Genomic DNA, 9,032 nt, shown 5'->3' on the forward strand with positions numbered 1-9,032 from the left:
AAAGGGAGCTTAGAATATAGAACACAGACTATGAGTTCTCTGAGGGTAACTTGGAATAGAGGAATGTGCATTTGGTATCTCACCAATATGGGTCAGTGCAGATCGCAACCCGTGTAATTTGTGTCCAAGTTCTTACCAAGAACCTCCATAGAGAATCTCCTTGATATTTTGGAAAACTTCCTCTAGGTGGTGTTATGATTTATGGGTCCTAGAGCATTCCATGGGCCGTCCATCTGTAACCCCTCATTCTCACATCATGACTGACCTTTTTCCTTTTCTCATAGTTCATTTCTTCACCAATACCCTCTTATACCTCTTGTTACTCAGGAATGGGGTATAACCTCCAGAGCCTGAGGGTTCAAATAAACAATCTGTTTAATAAACACATATTCCTACACCCTCAGGTAAAAGCATTCCAAAGGTGAAATAAAAGTGAGTAAAATCTACTGGCCATGTTAAAACCAATGAATGAACAAATTCTCGGGGGGGGGTGTGCTCAAAAGCTCCCCACCTGAATCTTGAAGATAAGTTTCAAGCTTCCTTGCCCACAAGGACCCACAGCTGGCTCCCAGATCAATCCACCTGGAGGCAAAGTTATCTCAAATTACCTTGGACATGCTGTCCCTTTTCCAAGGGCCCATGTTTTCTCCTAACCCTATAGGGCCAAGGATTGGACTGCTCCCCTCCCAGTATGACTGCACCCTTAGCTGTTTTGTTCTCTTTCCCATCCCCACCATTCTTTCACTTAGCTCTCTTCCTCCTCAATATTTTTGACTCAAGGTGGGACCCAGATAATGAGAAGAGGAGCTGTTCACTATTGGTATTTTCTTTGCTAAGGAGAAGATAGCTCTTTGTTCCACAGGCCCCAGGTATCCAACCTGCCCCCTCACCCACCTTACAGACAAAAGACTTTCCTCTTGCTTCTCTCCCCCAGCCTTAGTTGTGACTCAGAGTGAGTCAGTGGACTTGAGGTTCAAATCCTGATTAGCTAGGTGACCTGGGGTAAGTCACACAACTTCTCTGGGCCTCAGTTTCCACAACTGTGAAATGAAGGATCTCTGGAGTCCCTTTCAGCTCTAGTTCTATAATCTATGACCACCATGAGACTCCCAGCCTATGACCCTGGGGTCACTTAGAGCTCTGGATGCCTCAGCCTAGGGAGGAAGGAGCTTTTGTAGCTCATGTTGGAATGAATAAATATTTCAGTGAACTCTGCCAGAACTGGAAAGAAGTACCAGAAGACCTCACCTCAAACTAAGGCTAAGAAGAGAGACATATGTCTTTAAGTACTCAAAGAACTTTCATGTTGATGACAAATTCAACCTTGTTCCTACAAGGCAGAACTGGGTAGAAATTGCAAAGAGGTAGATTTGGGCTTGATATTTTAAAAAAATCCTAATAATCTGAGCTCTCCCCAAATGGAACGGGCTGCCTTGAATGACATTAAATTCTCCACCTCAGTGGAGGTCTCTGAGAGAAGTCTGGAGGACCGTATCTTCGTGGATGCTGTCTGTAGAGGGGATTTGTGTTCAAGAGTGAGTCAGACCAGATCACAGACTCTCAATGCACTGATCCCAGCCCATGTCTGAGTGAGAATACTTTCAACAGCATCCCTGATGAGTATTTCAAGACCTCTGGTTGGTTGGTTGCTATCCTTTGTTCTTGAAGAGGACCAAAATGACATCACTATGTTGGAGCCAAGGTAGACTGTGGCTGCTCAGACAAATCCGAGCTCAGAAGGCTTTACCACAGGTCAGGCACAAATAGTCCATATGAACATTTGGGGTGGAGATGTCTCTAAATTTGTGAATCTCACATTTCTTTTGAACTACTGCAATTCTGCTTTGCTCATCGAGCACTGTGCCTTCTTTGATATGGGCATTCCACATGTGCCAGTGTCTTCCATGACTCACAATCAATTCCAAAGTTCTTCAAAGTCCTCTAGTAGTGGAGGAATAGGGGTAAAGGTAAGGAAGAGACCTTACTACTTCCTAAAGCATCTCATTCCACCCTTAGAGAGCGCTAATTATTAGGAGAGATCTCTTTACATCAAGCCCAAATTCCTCTTAGCCCTGCCCTTTGGAGCCAAATAGCTGTCCAGACAGCTCTTTGAATACTTGGAGTCAGCCATCACATTCCAGCCATTTCCTTCCCCCACTGCCTCCTCCCTCTCTCCCTCCCTCCCAGTTTCTTCTCATCAGGCTAAGCCTCATCCCTGGTTTCTTCATATGAGCCCCAAATGGCATGATCTCAAGGTCTTTCGCTATCCTGGTGGCGCTTCTCTGGGCACTCTTCAGATTACTGGTGCTCTCCATGGTTATTGACAAGCATCAGCCTGGAGGTGCCTCTGGGACTGTAAGATGATTAAGATGCTCTCAGAGGTCCCCTCCAGCTCCGAGACACTGTGATCCTCTCTGTGCTGCTCTGTACCTTCAATAGGGCTCACGCGGCACATTGCAGGCCCTTAATAAACATTTGTTGAATTTCACAGAACAGACCAGGGCTAGGAACAGTGACAGAGGCAGAAGGAGCGGCTCTCACCCCCACCCTACCCGCATTCCTCTCCGTAGCTTTGGTAACTAAAGGTGGAGCGCGCCAGAGTGAAAGAAAGAAAAAGTAGAAACATCCAGGTGGGATCAAGTCTGGCTGGCCTGGGTCTCTGCCTGGGGTCCCACCTCTTCACATGCCCACAGCTTCTTCAGTGTCCTGGGCCCACAGGCCAGCCAGTAATGAGAGCTCATGGCTACCTGCCGCCCTCAGAGAAAGGCTCGCAGGCCTCCCTCCCCTTCTTTGTCATCTTGTCCCGCTCCCAAATCCTTGAAACTCGTTTTTCTCACTAGCGATCAATGGGGGTGACGGTGAGATGGCACGGTCCTTTTATCTTTTCTTAAAACACAATTTTTTGAACTTTTCAACGCGGCCTTCCCAAATAGGTTAGGTCTTCTAAGACAGCATCAAATCTCCTTTTCCTTGCTTCCCGGAGAAGGCTGGATCCTGATAGTTATGAAGCTTTAAAAAAAAAAAAGCCAGTTCAAAGTCATATATAAATTACCATCCTCTTCAAACACGAGCAGAAGTCTTATTAAGTCTCCAGTGCTTGAATCACGTCCTGTGTCTGTTCTTTGGACCTTTCTTCCTTTGTGAGGCATAAATGGACACATCTTATTGATTTTCTTTCAACCCGGATCACCTCGATGGCTGTGAATCTGGCAGACAAATCCGACTCCTTCCCCCCGCGGGGCCGGGGGAAGAATGCCTTCGCATGGACCTGGCCAGCCTTCGCACAGTGGGGTACCACAGTCATTACGAGAGCCCACTTCCAAGCTTGTGGGCAGGCCTCTCCCTGCCAGCTCTGCAGTATCCGTGAAAACAAAAAGAGAAGCCCAGAGAGCCTTCTTAAAGGTGCCACAAATCCCACCTAGACCCTGCATCCATGGGGAAAAGGGGATTGAAGGAGGGGAAGAGAGGCTAGCAGAGGGGGCGAGCTAAGCTAAGCAGAACTGCCCAGGACAGCCGAGAAGACTGTTGCAGAGGCAACAAAAGTGTGTTCAGGGGAATAGAGGGTTTGTCAACTTCTTTCTGCTTTGGCTCAACTTCCTGTTATTGCTTTAATGGATTTTCCTGCCTCCCTTTCTTTGCATACATCAGTGACCTTTCCCTACCAAAGGGTCACCAGGCTCCAAGGGAGATGCATTATGTATGTTATCACCCATTATCCCTCCTACTAGACACTCAAAGCATCCCAGAAGTTTGGGGAAGCTGGTTTGGCAGCAGTCAGGCAAGAATGAGGACCCAGCAGCTCCTTTTAGAGGGAGCCTCATTCCCCATCCCACTCTCCCCACATCTCCCCCCCATCCCCATCCCCCAGAGAAAGAATAGACCAGATAAGGAGAAGCCTATCTGTTCTCCTGTGTGCCTTAAGGCCGGAGCCCAGCGCAGGGTAGATGATTTACAAGTGTCCATGTCTGGGCGGCTGTTGGGCATTGCTGACCCCTATACTCATCTTCTTGGGTCCTAACTGCTTTGCTTGAAGCAGGGAACTTTGCTTTTAGTCCATGGCTTTTACCTTTTGTTGCACCTCCACTTCAGCCCCTTGGAGAAGAATTACTTACAATTTTAGTGTTGGCTCGTGTCTAGAGTTTCTTAAAAGTCAGAGTACTATTGTCTGAACTCTATAGACTCCACCTTGCCTGCCACATTGCCACAATGGGAAACCTCCTCCCTGGGGTCCTCTTGTCCTCAATGGTGACTCTGTCCCTCTCTGTCCTTTCTAGCCTTATGTGTGTTGTCTTCCCCCCTTACAATGTAAGTGTCTTGATGGAAGGCAGTATTTATATTTATATCCCCAGTGCTTAGCACTGTGCCTGGCATGTAGTAAGCACTTAATAAATGTGTTATAATGTATCTATCTATCTATCTATCTATCTATCTACCTATCTATCCATGTATCTATTTTTATCTATTTGTCTATCTATCCATTCATCCATCCATCCATCCACCCATCCATCCACCCATCTATCTATCTACTTATCCATCCATTTATCCATTTCTCTCTCTCTGTGTCCATCTGTCCATCCATCCATTTATCCATCCACCCACCTACCTACCTATCCATCCATTTATCCCTTTCTCCCTCTCCATCCATCCATCCATCTATCTACCTATCCATCCATTTATCCATTTCTCTCTCTCTGTGTCCATCTGTCTATCCATCCATTTATCCATCCACCCATCTATCTATCTATCCATCCATTTATCCCTTTCTCCCTCTCCATTCATCCATCTATCCAGCCAGCCAGCCATCCATTCATCCATCCATCCACCCATCCATTCATCTATATATTTATCCATCCATCTATCTATCTATCTATCTATCTATCTATCTATCTATCTATCTATCTATCTATATTTGTCTATCTATCCATCCATCCATTTATCCATTTCTCTCTTTTCATCCATCCATCCATGACCTATTTATTCCACGAACAACATGAATCAGGTCAGGACAGGCATTTATTTCTTACACTCTAAAAGAAATACAAAAAGGCACAGAAGACTCAACTTGACAAGAATGAAAGAGTAAGTAACATAACTTCTGTTACGATCTTCTAGGAGGTGGAGTCACAAATATCAAACCAAGAAGCAGTTGGCAGGACCACTAGATAGGAACAGCCACATTTTACCTGAGGCCCTCACTATCTGAACACCCATTTGTCCATGTCTTGTGGTAAAAGGGGCCAGCCTTGGACTCCTCACCTTGGTAGTGGTCATCTCTTGGAGTAGTTATGAGAAATTCCTCTCCTTGCCACCAGTCAGCTCCAGCTCAAAGCACTAAGATTCTCCGGACTTCTGAATTCACAAGGTGGCCTTCATGCCTTCATTGGCATACCCATCTCAGGTTAGATACTAATTTACCTAAGACCAAAAAATAAACAAAAAGCAGCCCCCAAATTCGCCTCAGATTTGCCTAGGCAGAATGTGTGTGTGTGTGCTTTGGATGTCATGTGCTAGTGACCTCATGGTGACCAGGGTAGGAAACAGGGCAAGCTGTCCTTCCCTTCCCCTCCCAGAAAAATAGTCTTGACAAATCCAAGTCATGTAAGTTGATCAGTGCAGAGCCAGGAGGAGTTCAGAGACTAACTCGAATTTATTGGGTGGTGAGCCATGGGCTGCGACGAAAAGTCTGACAGTTCCAATGACCCACATGGCTGTGGAATGGGCAGAGAAGGCTGCTGACCGAAGGTTTGAAAATAAAGCCTATAAATTATTTGAGGGAGAAGAGCTCATTTCTAAACAGGAGCTCCTAGACCCAGGGAAACCCTCCCCCCTTAAAAAAAAACCCTCCAAATTTAGCCAAAGAAATGCTTTCGAAGGTGTGAGGGCTCAGTGGGATTTATTAATCCTCCCTCAAGAGGCTCTTCTTCACACAGTCTAAGCCCTACGTTAGCACTGGCTTCCAGATTATATTTAATTGGACAATTATTCAAAGGGAAGAAGTGGCAGAGTAAACTGAGGCGGCCTTTAATAAACACCTTGTCTCCACAGTCCCAAACAGGCAAGTCATTTCCTGACCCAAGAGGCCCCATTTTGTCTTTGGTAAATTTATTTTGAAGTAATTGCTGGCTCCAGGAATACCCATTTTTTAAAGGAAGCCTCAGCTCTCCGAGGCAGAGTAATAAATTGCTCTTTGCCCTGTGCAAAGGCCTAATCACATTAGAAAGATGTATATTGAGTCAGCGGTGGCAAACAGAAGGTATAGCTCACAGAGTGCCCTAGTCCAGGGAAACCAGGGTCAGAGAGGCTCGTACTTTCTCCAGGCTCCAAATCAGGCCAGAAGCACACAATTCAACCTGATGCCTGATGGGCCTGGAGCCCCAGCAGCCTAGTTTTCATCTGCCTTCTCCAAACAGATCACTCATGACTCACAACCCTTTGTGGCAACTGGAGACACTATGGGAGGTAGGTAGGTAGTGTCATGCAATGGAAAGAATACTAACTCTGGAGTCAAAAGACTTGAGTTCAAATAGCGCCTCTGATTTTTTTCTACCTGTATGACCTTGGGCAAATCTCTTAGCTTCTTCCAGTGAAAAATGAGGGAGTTAGAGTAGATGACCTCTGAGGTCAAGCTCAACATGTATGATACTATTATCCCTGGCAAAGACTGTTAAAGCATAAGGAAGGGAAAAAAATGTGGAACTGAGGCAGGAAAGTTGTATTCTAGTCTCTACGTTAGCTTGGGGACTCTGGGCAAGTGGCTGAACCTCTCTGAGTCTCAGTTTCTTCATCTCTAAAGTGAGATGATCTTTAAGGATCCTTCTAGCTCTAACCACCTATGAATCTTTATGAATGATTTCTTTTATATCCAGGAGCAGATAGGTAAGGAAAGGGTAAAAGGGCAAAGTAGGATGAGTTGCACCCCCTGCATGGGGATGGGGTGGGGAATGGTAACAAATGGAGACAGACCATGAAGAAGACAGATAACTACCTAGGAATTCATTGGACCATCAGGGCTGGCAAAATTGAAAACAATACAGCATAAAGGAAATATCAAATGTCACTATGCAGATAACCTAATTCCAATTTCTGTTACTTAAGTTGGGCAAATCTTTTCCCTTGACTTCATTTTCCTTCTCTGTAAAATAAAAGAATTGATCTAGAGGAGGTCTGTGGCCCCTTTCAACTCTGAGATTCTATGATGGTACGTGGAGAGGCAGCAGGAAATATACTTGTCTAGAATTACCCAGTTAATAAGTATGAGATTCAAACCCCACATCCCATATTTATTAATTGGGTAATTCTAGACAAGTAAATTAATCTTTTTGATCCTTAGTTCTCTTATCTATAAAATGGCAATTGATTCTATTCAACCCACACACCTTCCAAGCCTTCTAAATTAATTAATCATTCAAAACAGTTTGGCCAACCTATCCATACAAGGTAAGCCAAGTGGATGAACAATGCCTATTGTATTGAATATGATATGCCATTGGATGGACATCCCATAGGGCTGGTCCATCAGTATGTATATGTTGTACAGGCATTGCTGGTGGTCCATGAACTGAACCCAGAATTGAAAAGGAGGGGAATAGCTGGCTAAATATTGCATGTGGAAAATTGTAGCGCTCTTCATGACCTCCAAGCTATTTCCTGAAACAAAGGCTCATCTTTTTTTTTTTAACATTAATATTCCTCAGGTTATTCTATATGACTGTGAATCATGGTATACCACAGTCTCTGAGGAATTTAAGTTGTAGGTCACCCAAAGGGCAACAGGGAGACACATGGTGGGTATGAGTAGGCTATAGCTTATTACAGATGAAAAATTGCACAAGAGAGGCTATGTAAAATATACTACCCAGGAAATGACTTCTGGGAAAGGAGGTGATCTAGTTACATAGTGAAAGCAAAGGATAACCTGTGGCTTCTATTGGTACTCATGCAATGTCAGCAAATCTTGAGCAATGTCCCTTGCATGTTGAATGGCTCCCCCATGGAAGATTTAAGGGAGGATGTAGACAAGGCATGGTGTAGGTGGGTTGTTTAAAGGGGTGTCATGTGGAAGGGAGATTAAGACTTGTCCTGCTTACCCACAAAGGCCAGAACAAGGAACAATGGATGAAAGTTTCAAAGAGGCTAATATAGGCTGGATATCAGGAAAACTTTCCAAAAAATTAGGGTTTTAGGGAATGTGTTCTGTATAGACAAGGTTAAGTTCTCTCCTCTTAGACAACTTCAAGTAGAAGCTAAATGATCACTTTCCAAGTAGGCTGATACCTGAATGGGCAGGGAAAGAGTGCTATTGCCATCCACCATGTTAAACTTGGCTCTCTCCATGACTGACTAACACTGACATACCTCCTCTCTTCTCTCCCCAGTTTCTAACTCTGGCTCTGACAACAGTAATCAAATTGGCACTACCATTCCTGAAAAGGATGTGTCAATTATTTGTCCTAAGACTCCAATCACCATTCCTATGGTGCCTCTATCCCAAACATGCCTCCCTGGCCATCATTCCCCTATGTGTTTGTAATGTGAACTCCTTGAGATCAGGGATTTTATAATTGTTTTGTATTTCTAGTCCTAGAGCTTAGTGTAGTGACTGGCATATAGAGCACTGAAGAACTACTTTATAATTCAGATGCTGGTTATTTTTTTCCTATTCAATAGCAACATGGGTATTTGGAAGAGAGACTGGTTTGGTGGGGAATACGAGTTCCATTGTGAACATATTGAGTTTGAGATACTGATGGGATATCCAGGTGAAACTGTCCAGCAGACAGAGAATCAGCCTAGAGTTTGGGAGTGAACAGGAATAGATATTGTGATTTAGGAATCATCTGCGTAAAGAGAATAACTGAACCAGTGGCAGACGATGCAATCATGAAGGCAACAGAAGGTAGAGACCGGAGCCAAGGACAGAGCCTTGGGAAGTCAATTTTACTCAGGGCTGGGAGATAGATAAACATCCAGCAAAGGAGCTAAGGAGTCAAACAGAAAGGAGAAGAACCAGCAGATCTCATGTATCTTTCGAT

This window comes from Phascolarctos cinereus, unplaced genomic scaffold (assembly GCF_003287225.1).
Source record: "Phascolarctos cinereus isolate Bilbo 61053 unplaced genomic scaffold, phaCin_HiC Scaffold_9;HRSCAF=440, whole genome shotgun sequence".
Classification (NCBI taxonomy): Eukaryota; Metazoa; Chordata; class Mammalia; order Diprotodontia; family Phascolarctidae; genus Phascolarctos; species Phascolarctos cinereus.